This window comes from Bubalus kerabau, chromosome 5 (genome assembly GCF_029407905.1).
Source record: "Bubalus kerabau isolate K-KA32 ecotype Philippines breed swamp buffalo chromosome 5, PCC_UOA_SB_1v2, whole genome shotgun sequence".
In the NCBI taxonomy this organism is placed as follows: domain Eukaryota; kingdom Metazoa; phylum Chordata; class Mammalia; order Artiodactyla; family Bovidae; genus Bubalus; species Bubalus kerabau.
In genome coordinates, this window is record NC_073628.1 from 124712550 (window position 1) to 124729281 (window position 16732).

Genomic DNA, 16732 nt, shown 5'->3' on the forward strand with positions numbered 1-16732 from the left:
ACTGGTCCACCAACCAGCCATCCTGCCATCTCTCTCCCTCTCCTCAGGCCTTTCTATTCCCTAAGACTCAGCAGTATTGAAATGAAGCCAGTTAATAACCCTACAATCGCCTCTAAGTGTTCAAACAAAAGGAAGGGTCATATGTCTCTTATCTTAAATAAAAATCTAGAAATAAGATTAAAGTGAGGAAGGCATGTCCAAAGCCAGGATAAACTGAAAGCAAGTCCTGTTTTGCCAATCAGCCAAGTTGGGTGTGCAAAGGAAAAGTTCTTAAAGGAAATTTAAAATGCTACTTCAGTGAACACACCAATGATAAGAAAGCAAAACAGCCTTATTATATGGAGGAAGTTTTAGTGGTCTTGATAGAAGGTCCAGTCAGCCACAACATTTGCTTATAAAGCTTAATCCAGAGCAAGGCTCTAATTCTCTTCAATTCTACAAAGTTGAGAGAGGTGAGGGAGCTGCAGAAGGAAAGTTTGAAGTTGGTTCATGAGGTTTCAGGAAAGCTGCCATTTACAGAAAGTGCTAAGTGAAGGAGCAAGTGCTGATATAGAAGCCTCAATGAGTTATCCAGAAGAGCTGCTGCTGCTGCTGCTAAGTCGCTTCAGTCGTGTCCGACTCTGTGCGACCCTATAGACGGCAGCCCACCAGGCTCCCCCGTCTCTGGGATTCTCCAGGCAAGAACACTGGAGTGAGTTGCCATTTCCTCCTCCAATGCATGAAAGTGAAAAGTGAAAGTGAAGTAGTTCAGTCGTGTCCGACTCTTAGCGACCTCATGGACTGCAGCCCACCAGGCTCCTCCGTCCATGGGATTTTCCAGGCGAGAGTACTGGAGTGGGGTGCCATTGCCTTCTCTGATCCAGAAGAGCTAACAAAGATCATTAAGCAAGGTGGCTACCAATTTTTCTATGTCTTCTTTTGGAAGAAGACTCCACCTAGGACTTCCGTAGTTACAGAGGAGAAGTCAGTGCTTGGCTTCAAAAAGCCCAGCTGATACTCTTGTCTGGGGCTATTGTAGCTGGTGACTTGAAGTCATTGTTCATTTGCCATTCTGGAATTCTGAGGCCCTTAAGAATTATGCTAATCTACTCGGCCTATGCTCTGTAAGGGGAACAACAAAGTCTAGATGACGGCACATCTGTTTACAGCATGGTTTAATGGAAAGTTTAAGCCCACTCTTGAGACCCACTGCTCAGAAAAAACGATGGATGTCTGATGGAGACATACTCTGCAAGATGCTATAGAAAAATCCAAACAGATTTTTTGGCCAACCACCCCAAACTTCATCAACCACCATCCTGAACAGTCAGCAGCCGTCAACATGGAGGCAAGACCCTCCACCAGCAAAAAGATTGATTTGCTACAGGCTCAGATGATAGTTAGCAATTAGGTATTTTAAATTAAGGTATGTACATTGCTTTTTAGACAAAATGCTATTGCGTGCTTCATAGACCACAGTATATGTAAGTATAATTTTTATATGCACTGGGAAATTTAAAAATTGGTGTGACTTATTTTATTGCAATATTTGCTTTATTGTGGTGGTCTGGAACTGAGCTCACAATATCTTTGAGATACACTTTATGTCATTGCATGAGCTTGGTAGGAAATGAGTTGTTGTCTGGTACTAGGAAGAATAGAATAGTAGGAAGAGCTAGCAGTCAAATCCATAGGATCAAAAAGTCTTCTATAAAGTAAAATATGTTCTGAAATATAACCACAATTTAGAGTCTAGAACTATAATTCATCTTTGAGTGGGTCAACTCTAGTTTCTGGACATACATCTTCTAATTCATTAAGTAGTGCAATGGCACCCCACTCCAGTACTCTTGCCTGGAAAATCCCATGGACAGAGGAGCCTGGAAGGCTGCAGTCCTTGGGGTCTCTGAGGGTTGGACACGACTGAGTGACTTCACTTTCACTTTTCACTTTCATGCATTGGAGAAGGAAATGGCAACCCACTCCAGTGTTCTTGCCTGGAGAATCCCAGGGATGGGGAAGCCTGGTGGGCTGCCATCTATGGGGTCACACAGAGTCAGACACAACTAAAGTGACTTAGCAATAGCAAATAGTGCCACCCTTGTATATGAGAACAATATAAAGCTAAACCAACTACCATCAGAATTGACTCTTTTTTTTTCCAGTAAAAAAAAGGTGTGTTTCTACAATGAATTATCATGCCCTTTCTCCTTGTTCTCATTATGAAAATCACACCATGTATGAGCTGATTGTCTCTGCCTGGAGTTGTGGCCCATTACTATAAAAAAAAAGCCCTATAACTGGTCAGGGAATTGAGCCGTCTTCTTTGATTTTATTATCATCATGCCTTGACTGACCTACTCAGTCATTGCATTCCAGGAGATTATAGGAGTAATCTTAGTTTTCAAAAAATGAAATACAACTAATTAGATATAACTCAACTTAAACTCTAAAAAATTCCTAAATAATTATATGCGCACATAAACTCATATACAGAGACACAAATCTTACAAATTCACTACCTTTCAGAACAAGGAAGTTGTAATTAACAGTTTAAGAACCACTTTGAAGAACCTCTATGATGCCATAGAGTAACAAGACTCATTTCAACTGAAAAATCAACTGTGTAAATATCTCTGCCATAGATCCCTCAGTGGACACTCAAAAGAAGTGTTCTGTTTATAGGCAGGGCTTCGAATGTGAAGACTAACAGTGGGGAAGGGTTTCAAAGTTAGAAATAAGAATGGGGGATTACAACTGCAGATGATTTAAGTTGGTTTAGACTTGAGAGTCTTTGTAAGAAGGTACACCCTGTATACTCCAGCACATTGTAAGGTGATGGTCCTAAAACTTTTGTCACCTCTCAGACTGGAAACCACACTGACAGCAATTCTTGTTAGACTGAGCCATGCAAGATTGGAAGAAGCTTAGAAATTGCTTATGGATGTTCATGCTGTGGTTATTTGCCTGGAGAAGCACTCCCTTCTTAACAACCAGCCGTCGTAGGCTTTTCTTGGCTCCAGGTGAAGAGGTGACTTCCCTCTTTGGTTCAGTGTTCATAATTGGGCTTTCTGTTAGCAGAGGTGGTGAGAAAACAATGCTAATGAGGTCAAGGGTTCAATGCCCACGTGGGTCAGTTAGCTTTCTTTTGTTCTCTGGCCAAAAGTCTACGTTCTTTCACTGTGTCCAGCTACTATGATAACAATAGAGATTGGGAGAGAGTAAGAGAATGTGGACGAGCCTCTAATTCTACTCTTCCTATGGTGGAAAACAACTCCAAATCATGTCCTTTTGCAGCAAGGTAATCTTCAAGGTTGAAGGACTGCCCCTTAAGAAGCAGTAAGGAAAATGAAAGATATAGTTTCACAGTGGTGGTAAAGAGGCTGAAACTACAGGATCAGAGCTCACAGCTGCAGCATTGCTTGGTCATTTACACTAAGAAGAAGACAGCAGTTGTAAAGATGATGATTATTTACGGCCAATTTTCAGTTTCTTATTAGCCAAAGTTTCAACATTTCTAGACATCTGTGTGGGGGCTTCCCTGGTGGCTCAGTGGTAAAGAATTTTCCTGCCAATGCAAGGAGACATGGCTTTGATCCCTGGGTCGGGAAGATCCCCTGGAGAAGGAAATGGCAATCCACTTCAGCAATCCACTATAATACTTGCCTGGGAAATCCCATGGACAGAGGAGCTTGGTGGGCTACAGTCCATGGAGTCATGAAAGAGTCAGATATGACTTAGCAACTAAACAACAAAAATGTAAGGAGTAAAGTGAGTCGGTTTGAGTTTCATATCTTTTTTTTTTCCTCAGCCACAGTCTGTTGAAGATTCTAATGAACAATGAAACACCCTTTGATAGAAAGAGAAGAGAAGAGAGAAGGCCAAAGAAATCCCACAAACAGAGCTCAGCCCTGGAGTGTCTCAGATTTGGCTTCTTAATCACGATTCATAATTCCTCATGCTATGTCCTGTTTTCTCAGAATCACTATATCTTCTGTAAAGTTAGGTAGCAATATAAATCAAAGTAGGCACTAACCAACCATGATGGAAAAACTATGGGCTTCTACATTGGCCTTATGACTCCTTAGCTTTGTGTATAGGTGTATGTCTGTGTGTGTGTGTCTGTGTGTGCACTTGCACTCACATACATGGGGAAGCTTCTTAACTGCTTTGAACCTCAGATTCCTTGCTTGTGAAATGGGTATATTAAAGTTTATCTCATAGATCTGTTGGAAGATTAGATGACCAAAGAAGAAATCTTGGCAAGTCTAGTGTGGTACCTGGAATGTTATATTTTCCCTAATGACTAGAGTTCCATTTATCAACATTGCATATATTTATTCTAGTTGGTTGTGTATATTAGTTCATTCCTTTTCATGGCTGATCAGTATTCCATTGTGTGAAAGTAAGACAGTTTGCCAATTCGTTTGCTGAAGGATATTTGTATTGTTTCTAGTTTTCAGAGATTCTGAATAACTGTGCTCCAAATATTCACATAGGTTTTCATTTCTCTAGGAGTGGGTTTTCTGGATCATATGGTAAGCAAATGTTTAACTTTATAAGAAACTACCAACATTTTCCAGAGTGGATGTACAATCTTGCACTCCCACCAGCAATGTATAAGAGTTCCAGTTGCTCCACACCCTTGATAGCACTTGGTATTGTCATGATTTTTTAATTGTTATTTTAGCCATTCTAATAGGAACATAATGATATTTCTTTGTGATTTTAATGCTCATTTCCCTAATGGCTAATGATGGTAAGCAATGTTTCATATGCTTATTTAGCACTACATTTTTTCTTTGGAGAAGTATCTGTTATATCTTTTGCTCAGCTATTTAACTGGGTGATTTATTTTCTTACCGTTGAGTTTTGAGAGTTCTTTATATATCTAGATATAAGTCCTTTATTAGATATGTGATTTGCAAATATTTTTTCCTACTCTGTAGCTTGTCTTTCTCTTAATCACAGGGTTTTAACAGGGAATGAAGAGTCTATACACTAAGTTCTTTAAAAATTAAATAGACTTGGCTCTTCCTATTAGTTGGGAGAAGGCAATATGAAAAAAAGTTTGATTTGAGATGCAAACAAACCTGGGTTTGAATCCTGTTAGTTTCCTCATCTGTAAAGGGTAGACCATAGTACTTAACACATAGGGTTGCTGGGAGAATTAAGTGAGATAATATATATCAAGGGCTTAGCCTAGTGCCAGGATGTTGTAAATGTTCAGTAAGTATAAAGATCATATTCTTATTACAAAACCCTCACCTCCAAACCTTTGCATAATCTGCTCCCTCTGCTTGGACTGTCCTTACTCCTCGCTCCCTTGTTTTCTTCCAGCTTAAATTGACTCCTGTTCAGGGGGTTTTGCTGGACATCACCGGTTTGGACCTGATACCCCTTTTTGCTCCTATGGTACCCTTTAATCACCTTCCTTCACTCTGTATTTTAAGCATAATAAGCTGTGAGTAACTCGAGGGCAGGGCCAATGTCTTTATCATCTAAAATTATTCCAGGTCGTGTTTGATGAATGAATGAATAAATAAATGAATGAGTTCATCTCATGCTTTGTCTGGGAGTTCCAATTAAACATCCCTCAGAGTATTGCCAAATTCAGTCCCTTTAAGACAGCCTTAAACATCCCAAATGGATGTCTATGACTTAACACCAGGACCCGGCTTACAATCAGCCAAACAGACACTGCATCTTTGACAAGTTGGATGCCTACTGGAGAAACTTGAATGCTCCGCATCTATTTACTTTTACCACGTGCCATAAAAATTAAAAATACATTGTACCACAAGTGCGGTATTTAGTGTCTCACTTTAATTACATTCAAGTGTGTTGCTAAATAGTCTTGAGAAAACCTTAATGACCAGCTGTTCTATCCTTTTCCCATATGTCAGAAATGGTTTCTGAAATCACATTCTGGGACAGTAAGGTTGTATAATTAGACAGTGTATAGTTAACACTTCTAGATTTTCCGCTTAAACTGTGGACCCTTTACACTAACATATTGTGCGATTCTGCCGGTTTGGCGCAATACAATTAAACGACATGCCAACAGCGACGGAGATATGCAAACTCCATCAGACTTGTTATCACTGCATCATTATTTCCTCATATCTTTTTCATCGTCGGGGTGGCATGCTTTTGCGTGTGTGTGTGTGCTATGCAATATTCAGCATGTTTGGCTGACAAATAAACTTAGTAAAGGGGGCTGTAAATTTTTAATATTCCCTTCATAATGCCATTTATCTCACTAGAATTAGATGTGAGAGTAGCTTTTGCATCCTTTTGAACAAAGAGCTATCACTCAGATACAGAGCAACCATTTAAAGAAACAAAACTAAAATTCCTCCAAGGTGGTAATAGAAGCCAGCATTTTTACTCTGCTTTTGGTAGGGACGTAGGGATTTTCACCTACCCCCAAACTGGGTTTAGGAGGTAAAAGAAGTTGAATTTAGACAATAGGTTGTTGTGAAAATAAGTCATTAGTTACTTTCAGTTGCTTGACTCTCGGTTTAATGAGTTGTTTTGGAACCATAATAGCTCATTTGATTAAATTTGTTTAATTGTTTGATTTTTGAGTATAGACATGAGGCTGAAATAGAAATATAAAATGAGGAAATGGGAAATTCTATCAACTATTAATATTCTTTGGCTCTCCCTTTCCTTCTCCCTCAAAAGAAAATCTCCTTGACATTGTCCCAAATCTCAAGAAAAAAACAGAACTCTGATTTCTGATTGAGAGTTGCCCAGATAAATATGGTAAGACCAAGTCACAGCTGAAGCTTTCTCGAGTCCTAAGGCAGCAAATTCATTTTTGAAAAAGGCTGAGAGAGCTTCACCATTCTAAGACCGATTTACACCATTTTTTTTCTTCTAAGCTTGAATTTCCAATGACTTATTTAGATGTAAGCACTGACAGCTGTAATCATGCTTTAAATCTTGCTTTGTATCCTTAGTTATAATGTTGTTCAATTAATATTCAGAATAATGGAAGTGATGTGCCGTTGTGAAAAAGACTTGAATACAGTCCAATGCTTTGGGAAACTGACTCTCGAGAGGATTAATCAGCATTTAAAACTTGCATTAATAAAAATCTGATCTTCCGCCATGCGGCATGCATAATACTTTTCATTTTTAAACATTTTAGTTTAATAATGTGGCATCCTTTGTCCTGATTTTTAAAATGATTTTAAAACTGAGCTCCTTCAGATCAATTTTGTCTTGACCCTTGTACATAATTGGACACTTGCAATTTAAAAATACAAGGATGCTCTTTTGCATGGTGTGCTAAACTGTGTTTCCATTATTAAAGATAAGGGCAATAGTGGACTACGGGTTAGTACTTAACATTTCAGATTTTTCCCCTCCATTTATATGGAAAGAGTTTTCAATCTTTCTTCAGAGCTCAATTATCCAAACCCAGTCCTTGAGAGAAAAAGAGCTAAAAACTACATTTTAATAACAAAAAATGATCAGTGGAAATAGGATCTTTTGCTGTAAATGGTATATATCAAACAATCGATGATTAGCGGTCTCTTTTTGTTTTTAAATCAGCATAAGTAACCCTGAGTTATTTACATGTAAACAAGGATTCAGGTTCTAAAGCTAAAATGACATGATGGAAAATGAACTGGGAGATGGTGGATGCAGGGCTCTGTTTGGCTTATAGCTAAATGGGAATGAAATCAATTTTAGTAACAGGGAAGAAAGATGACTTTGAGAGCAGAATAGAAAAAAATTGCTGTTTTACTTTACTGTTTCACTAGTAAAGTGATCGGATGCTTTATGACCAGAAGTGAAGTCAAGTTAGCACGTGCTCTGTGGGTTTTCTCTCTCGTTAGACCAGAGGCTTGCTTACCGGCCCAGGACCCACTGCTTTTCCTCTGCTGAGTCCACATTCCACGCTACTGACCATGGTGCTAAATGTGACCTGGAAGGATCTTTCTTCCCTTTGCAGGATTTTAGGAAAATCTGTTAGTTTCCATGATAAAGCAGTGGGCACCTCCGTGCAAATTCTTACTGCTGCTGGGCCATATTAGGATTTTGTAGCAGGTGCAGCAAATGGTCAATGAATGCTCATTGGAAGACTCTCTTTAAAAGCCCCAGTTAAGTGCCTGCCTGCCTGCCTGCCTGCCTGCCGTGGTTGCATGGGTTTCTGCTCAGAACTTTGCTCACCTGGTCCTCCTTCCCAGCAGAGGTTTCTCTGCTTTGGCAGCTTCTTTGAGTCCCATGACTGCTCTGAGATGAGGGTGAGGGGGTGTACAGAGAGCGATGGAGACCCTCAGAAAAGTGGGGGGCAGCTGCCATACTGAAGGAGCTAAAGGTTCCAACGTGTGGGGGGAAATGGGTGTCAGGGCCATCTGCTTCTGAGTCAGGGGCTGAACACAGGCAGAGCAGATATTCAAGAGAACAAGAGCATTTCTTTAAGACTCCACTGAAGACTTGGAAAAGGCAATGGCACCCCACTCCAGTACTCTTGCCTGGAAAATCTCATGGACAGAGGACCCTGGTGGGCTTCCATCTATGGGGTCACACAGAGTTGGACACAACTGAAGCGACTTAGCAGCAGCAGCCACTGAAGACTTCCCTGGTAGTTCAGTGGATAAGACACTGCACTGCCCCTGCCAGGGTCCTGGGTTCAATTCCTGCTCAGGGAACTAGATCACACATGCTGTGTGGCACAGCAAAGAAAAAAAAAAAGATACCAGTGAAGTGCTTGCATCATACCAACAGCAAAGGGCATGTTATATTAATGAGGGTATTAAAAACATAAAACTTGAAAAACACTGAAGCCTGTGCCTGACAGAAGCGTTGGTAGCAAAAGCATTTTTATCTGCAAACTGACTACATTTGTGGAGGTGATTGGGTCTTGGTTTGAATGCAGACAGAACAGGGACCACAGCCTCTGTCCTCATAGGAAAGAGTCTTGTGTTCGAAAAGTCTCTTTCTCAGAGTACTGAAAAGGTTTTTGCAAGTTGGTTTACTTGTTTTCCTTGCTTTGTAACATTTTTCTCCAACTGTGGCTGCTGGGGAGGTAGGCAACAGAGCTGGGCCCTGTGCCCAAGTGGGTACCCTGCCCTCTACTGCGGGAGAGAGGTGGGGGCCTGCTCCCTGGGTGCAATTCCCCAGCATCCTGGCATTTGGGAAATTTGTTTAACCTCCTGGGGAAAGATTCCACCACCCCTGTTTTGGGGACAAATTACGAACATTTTGACAGCCTCAAGGCCCACTCCATTTAGCCCAGTATAACCTTTCTAAAACTCAAATAAGATTAGGTCAGTGCCTTGCTGTAAAGTGTAAACAAATGATTTCCCCTGGCCTATTAAAAGAAATCCCAAGGCTTTAATATTACCAACTCTGCCTTCACTCTCTGACCCCAGACCAGCCCCCAGGCTGTATCTTCTCCTTTTCTTCCACTGTTTTCAGACACCTTGGTCTCAAGTCAGAGTAGCCTAGACATCACTCCTTGAACAGAAGTGCTTTTCCTCTCCCTGTGTCCTTGCTCCAAGAACATCCCCTCCTTTGCCCTTTGCCTGCATGCAGAGCTCCTACTCATCCTTCAGTGCCCAACTCAAATGCCCCTTCCTATCTGCAGCTTCTCCTGAACTCCCTGGTGCTCTCTCCTTCCACATCCTCCACCCTGTCCCCCTCAAGAAGAGTGGGGATCATCACTCCTCTAGCTGGGGCTCCTCTACTATAACAACTATCACTCCATCTACAGGTGTTTTTTGTTGTTTCTCTCACAGAATTGTGGAGAAGGCAATGGCAACCCACTCCAGCGTTCTTGCCTGGAGAATCCCAGGGATAGGGGAGCCTGGTGGGCTGCCGCCTATGGAGTCGCACAGAGCCAGACACAACTGAAGCGACTTAGCAGCAGCAGCCACAGAATTCTGAGTTATGCAAGAGTTAGAATATTAACTCCAAAGTCGTTGGGACTTCCCGGGTGGCTCAGTGGTGAAGAATCTGCCTGCCAGTGCAGAGACACAGGAGATGCAGTTTTGACCCCTGGGCCAGGAATATTCCTGGAGGAGGGCATGGCAACATGATATAGAGATTAAACAAAACAATGAAAGTGAAAGTTGCTCAGTCGTGTCAAACCCTTTGCAACCCTATGGACTGCAGCCCGCCAAGCTCCTCTGTCCATGAAATTCTCCAGATAAGAATACTAGAGTGGGTTGCCATTCCTTTCTCCAGGGGATTTTCCAGACCCAGGGATCGAACTCAGGTGTCCCGCATTGCAGGCAGATTCTTTATCAACTGAGTCAACAGATAAATCCCATGGATAGAGGAGCCCGGCAGGCTATAGTCAATGAAGTGCAAAAGAGTCAGACATGACTTAGCGACTAAACAACAACAATACTTTTGTTAAGTGAATAAACGAATGGGCAAGCTGAAGAGTCTTAGATTGAAGATGTAACTAGAGTCCTCTGAAAATCACAGTACATGATAAATACCTTTTCAGGCCTCAGACATTTGCCCTATATTTTCTAGTGAGATTTCTTTCTTCTAACTTCAAGCTTACCTATAAAAATATAAATGCTATTGATTCTCTGTGGATCTGAAAATTTTTTTAAATTTCCAAGAGTGTCAAATGAAGCGTACCTTGGTCTGCATAAACATGGTCATCTTCTCACTGCTTGGGACTTGCAGGGGAAAAAAAAAAAAAACTCATCATGAGAAATGGTGCAGATGGTATATTTGGCATCACCAGCCCGAGTCGATCAGAGATGCATTTATTTACATGACTTTGTTTGCATTGTGACCATTTATCTGGGTCCTTGCTCACATTTAACCTTTTGGAGGATCGGCAGGGACTGAGCCATTTTGCCCTTGGGATCGGATGAGGCGAGCCCCCTGTAAGGATGATGTTTGCCTTTCTTCCTACCTGCAAAGCATGCATTTCTTACAGCCTCAGAAAACATTTGGTTATGTTATCTCATGGGTCCAGGAGGAGCGTGGCATGTGCCAAATTTAAGAGCCATTGCCAAATGCCATGGTTCACATTATGTAGACAGCGTGCCAGTGGAACTGGCGCTTCTCGTTGTAGATTGGAGCTCTTGCCTCAGAGGCAAAGGATCCCCATTAGTCGTTTCCAACTGGGATCATGCCCTTTGCCTTCACTTTTGAGATATCTTTGTGTGAGTGTACAAACCATGGCTTACAGGCACAGCTGATAGACCACTGTGACTGATCTCTTCCAGGCTGGGATGGTGAGCCCCCTAAAGGGCACCAAAATGGTCTCAGCCCCCAAGGGTGACTTGGAGATGCTGAGAAACAGCATGGTGCCTTGGAAAGGGTCTTAGAAAGCTCAGTTCTGGGTCTGTAAAATGGGGACAATTTACTTACTTTTTCTGAGCTTTGGTTTCCTCATCTTTCAACAGGAATAATCAGAGTTATTGTCATGACAATTGACCTAATTCACACAAAGCATTTGGTGTAGTAACAGACACCAAGTCAGCCCTCAATAAAAGTTTTTATTATTAATACTATCATGATTACTGATACGTCTTGCTTGGTGGTTGTGAAGATTAAATAACTGGTATTGAAGTGCTCTGGGAATCTGCAGAGCTCAGCAGAGGTGAGGAATGCTTGCTTCAGCAGGGGGGAAGGGTAATTGCTTATAAAGGCTCTGTCAAAACATGTTTCAACATGATTCTCTGGCCAAGAGTCCCCAATATTTTTTAAATAAGAAGCTACTGAGTCAGACAGAGAAAGACAAACACTATATGAAATCATTTATATGTGGAATCTAATAACCAAACTAGTGAATAAAACAAAAAAAGAAGTAGACGCACAGATAATAGAGAACAAACTAGCGGTTACCAGAAAGGAGAAGGAAGAAGGAGGGGTAACATAAGGGGAGGGGTAAAAGGGCTGTTATGGGATTATATGAAATCTTTTTTTTTTTTTTCATTTAAAAACACTTTTTTATTATGTGTTTCAGGTTTTCAGCATTAAAATTTAACATCTATATGTACTACAAAGTGATTATCACCTTAAGTCCAGTTACCAAGCCATTTTAACCTTCATGTTAAAGAAAAAGAGCTCTCCTAAAGTGCTTTGAAGCACAAGGAAAGTTATTTTCAACCTACCGAGCAGCAGAAGGAGTAGTGGTAGATGATACAACTTGCTAATTCTTTTTCATAATTAATTTCTGCCAATGGGTAATGAAGTTAAACATGGATATTTGTGAGTTTCTGTTTTCACTTTATAGTATTGGGGAAGGGTCCTAGAGACAGAATCGTGTCTCCCCAAAGTCTTATGTTGAAACCCTAATCCCGCAGTGTGACTGTATTTGGAATAAGAAAGTAATTAAAATGAAGTAAAATCATAAGGGTGGATGGAGCCCTGATCCATCCAAGGGGATTAGCGTCCTAATAAGACCGTATGAGAGGGCTCATGCTCTTTCTTTCTTCTCCGTGTGAGAACATAGCATGAAGGCAGACATCTACTAGCCCAGAGAGATCTCAGCAGAAACCACACCTTGACCTTGGACTGCCCAGCCTCCAAACCTCTGAGAATATAAAGTCCTGTTTTTTAAGCCACACAGTGCATGGTATTTTGTTATGGCAGCCCCCGCAGACTACAATACGGGCAGGGGTGCTGAGGATAAGGCGCCTTGAATATCTACCTGCCCAGTCTCCTGTAAAACGTGCTCAGATAAGTCTGTAAAATCAGAGACTGTTTGTAAAACGTTGTCTTTATGTATGGTACCGAGAAGTTAACCCCCAATGATGCATCTGAGTCCCAGGGTTTGTATTTGGGGAACAACATTCATCTTGAAAAGTCTGTAACATTTTTGAGGATGAAAAGTTTGGTATGAAAAGTAGCACTTTGAAAGCAGAGGGTGAATAAAAATGAGAGGAAGAAAGCAAAGAATGAGGGGGGAAAAAAGCTTATATTGGCCTATACAGAATAGAACACTTAGACCAACTGTAGTACTAAATGTTTCCTTTTAAAAAAAAAATGTCTCCTAAAACTAACTCCAAATGGAGTCATATAAACCCAAATACTAGAATCAGGGGAAATTCCAGTGAGGGAGAACATTTTGGTATATCAGTAGTTTAGTTTTCTTGTAAGGAAATAAAAAGGAAATTAATTCAGTGATTTGTTCAGAATAGTTACAAAAGTGCACAGTCTCAGAGATCAGCGGGGAATACAGTTCCTGCTGGAGGCAGCAGTTGTCTGGTCTCCTAGAGGAGGTAAGTTATTTTATTTGTGTTGAGGTGGAGGAGAGGAAGGGACAGTTTTCCGGTTTCTTTCCCCTTGTCCTGGAAAAGGTGCAGACTTTCGTGGAATATATCTCGCGCTTTCTTGCCTTATTATTCTTTCTCTTTTCTTTTATCCTTGTTCATATTTGCTTGAATTTTCCCACTTTTATCATGATATAACTGACGTATTGTATAAGTTTAAGGTGTACATGTGATGGTTTGATATTTGTGTATATTTCAGAATGATTCCAATAATAAAGTTGGTTAATACATCCATCACCTCACAGTTACCTTTTATGCACGTGTGTGTGTGTGTAGAACTTTAAAGATGTATTCTTTGCAACTTTCATGTATATAACAATAGTGTTAACTATTGTTACCCTCCTGTACATTAGATCCTCAGAAATCATTCATTTCAAAACTGGAAGTTTGCACCCTTGACCACCTTCATCCATCCCAGTGCCGCACCCCCCTCAACCCCTGGGCAACCACCAAACTACTCTGTTTCTGTGAGTTTGTTTTTTAGATTCCACATATAAGTGAGATCATCTAGTAATAGTATTTATCTTTGTCTAACTTATTTCACTCAACATAATACCCTCAAGGTTCACATCCATGCTGTCACAAATGTCAAGATTTCCTTTCTGTTATGGCTGAATAATATTCCTGTATGTGTGTGTGTCTCTGTATCTGTCTATCTATCTGTATCACTTTTTTTATTCATTCATCCATTTACAAACAACTTGGGTTGCTTCCATACCTTGGCTTTTGTGAATAGCACTGCTTTGAACATGGAATGCAGATTTCTATTCAAGATAGTGATTTCATTTCCTTTGGATATATACCTGAAATTGAAGTTGCTGGATCATATGACAGTTTTATTTCTAATTTTTTGAGGAAACTTTGTACTCTTTTCCATAGTGACTGCACTAGTTTGCACTCCCACCAACAGTGTGCAAGGGTTCCCTTTCCCCCACATCCTCGCCAGCCTTATATCTTGTATTTTTGATGATAGCCATTCTAACAGGTGTGAGGTAATCTCTCATTGTGGATTTTATTTGCATTTCCCTGATGATTAGTGATGTCATGTACCTTTCAATCGGAGAAGGCAATGGCACCCCACTCCAGTATTCTTGCCTGGAAAATCCCATGGACAGAGGAGCCTGCTAGGCTGGAGTCCATGGGGTCGCAAAGAGTCGGACACGACTGAGCGACTTCACTTTCACTTTTTCACTTTCATGCATTGGAGAAGGAAATGGCAACCCACTCCAGTGTTCTTGCCTGGAGAATCCCAAGGACAGCGGAGCCTGGTGGGCTGCTGTCTATGGGGTCGCACAGAGTCAGACACGACTGAAGTGACTTAGCAGCAGTACCTTTCAATGTACCAGTTGGCCATTTGTATGGCTTCTTTGGGAAAATCTATATTCAGGTCCTTTGCCTACATTTAATTGGGTTATTTGGGGGTTTTGCTTTGGTTTGGGGTTGGGTTTTTCTGCTGTTAAGTTTTATGAACTTCTACTATATTTTGGGTATTAACCCCTTATCAGATATATAGTTTGCAAATATTTCTCCCATTCTGTAGGCTACCTTTTCATCTTATTCTTTTGCTGTGCAGAGGCTTTTTAGTTTGATATAGTCCTACTTGTTTATTTTTGCTTTTGTTGCTTGTGCTTTAAGTATCAAATCCCGACAAACACACAGACAAAAAACAGTGTTGTCAAAACTAACAGCAAGGAGCTTACGCCCATGGTTTCATCTAGGACTTCTGTAGTTTCTGGTATTACAGTTAAGTCATAATCCATTTCAAGTTAATTTTTGTGAGTGGTGTAAGATAGGGGTCCGGTTTCATTATTGAAGAGACTATCTTATCCTCTGAATATTCTTGGTTCCCATAACAAATACTGTTTGACCACATACGAATGGTTTATTTTGGGGTTCTCAGTTCTGTTCCATTGGTCTGTGTGTCTGTTCTTATGCCAATACCATACTATTTTGATTATTATAACCTTGTCAAATAGTTTGAAATCAGTAAATGTGAAGCATCCAGCTTTTGTTCTTCTTTCTCAAGGTTGCTTTGGTTATTCAGAGTCTCTCAGGTGGTTCCAAATTTCAAGGTTTTTTTTTTTTTTTTTTCTTTTTTTTTTTCCTATTTTTCAAAAGACAGATTTCAGGGTTTTTTATTTCTATTTTTGAAAATTTTCCTGTTTTTTAGTTCTATTTTTTAAAAGACATTAAAATCTTGGTACAGATTGCATTCCATCTGTAGGTTGCTTTCAGTTGTATGAACATTTTATCAGTACTAACTCTTTCAGTCCAAGAACATGAACTATCTTTTTATTTATTTTTGTTTTCAATTCCTTACATCAATGTTTTATACTTTTCAGTGTACAGATCTTTCACCTTATGGTTAAATTTATTCCTAAGTATTTTTATCCTTTTTGATACTGTTATCGGTGGGATTGTTTCTTTCTTTTTCAGGTAGTTTGTTGTTAATATATAGAAATGTAACTAATTTTTGCATGTTGAGTTTGTTGGCTAAGAAAGGAAATTAGAGTTGCTAACAGGCAAGCTTGAAACATTCAAGGAGAAGCAGAAAAACCAAGAATGTTTGTGAAAGATACTGCTAAGAAGGGTCAGGAGGCTATCTGTGTAGTTCTGGCCATGGAGGTGAGGAGGTCAAGGAAGGTTGTGAGCAAGTTGTATGCGTCCCAGGCTCACATGAACTCTGTACTCATGGGGCTGACTAACAAGTTAGCAGTCTTACAAGTGACTGGTTCTTGCAGAAGAGCACAGAAGTAATGAAGGCCATTCAGATTCTTGTTAAGATTCCATAAATCTAGTTTAAACAAATAGATTATAGGATACAGATAAAATAAATAGATGAAGAAATGCATGCATTGTCCAAAGAGATGATGAAGGCTGAGGACATGGAGGGATGTTAGAGGACACCTTTGAAAGCATAGATGATCAAGGAGAAATGGAAGAAGCAGCAGAAATGGAAATTAACAAAATTCTATTTGAAATTACAGTAGGGGCCTTGGGCAAAGCAAAATTGGTAAAGTGATCAATGTTGTTATGGAGCCTGAATCTCCGGAAATGATGGCCACCTCAGAAGATAAAGAATGGGAAGAGGCCCTGGAGGCCATGCCTCCCAGCTGGTTGTACTTAGCAACTAGGGGCCACCCTGTTGGACCTCAGGCTTTTCTCATGGCCTACCTGCTGGGCATACATACACTCCTCTGATGCAGCTGCCATTTTATGTATCTCTTGCATTACACCTCTGTTGATGAGGCATTGCATTCTGGAGAAGATGCTCTGCTAATATCACTTCACTCTCTGCAGAAATCTTGTGATTTCAACTGGACTCTTCTTATGAGAAATGGTGTGATAAATGCATCATTTTTAGGAATACAAATAGAAGTATCTTTTTAGAGGACAAGAAAAGAAATCTGTCTTCTCACAAAGCACTTTTGGGAATAGAACTCATTGCCTGAATGTTAAGGACTCTATTTTTTTGTATGTAAAACACT

General features: G+C 40.4%; 1 pseudogene; it reads left to right on the forward strand.

Moving 5' to 3' along the window:
• Nucleotides 1-15415: 15415 nt before the first annotated feature.
• Nucleotides 15416-16445, forward strand: LOC129654322 (charged multivesicular body protein 3-like; annotated as a pseudogene).
• The last annotated feature ends 287 nt before the right edge of the window (nt 16446-16732 follow it).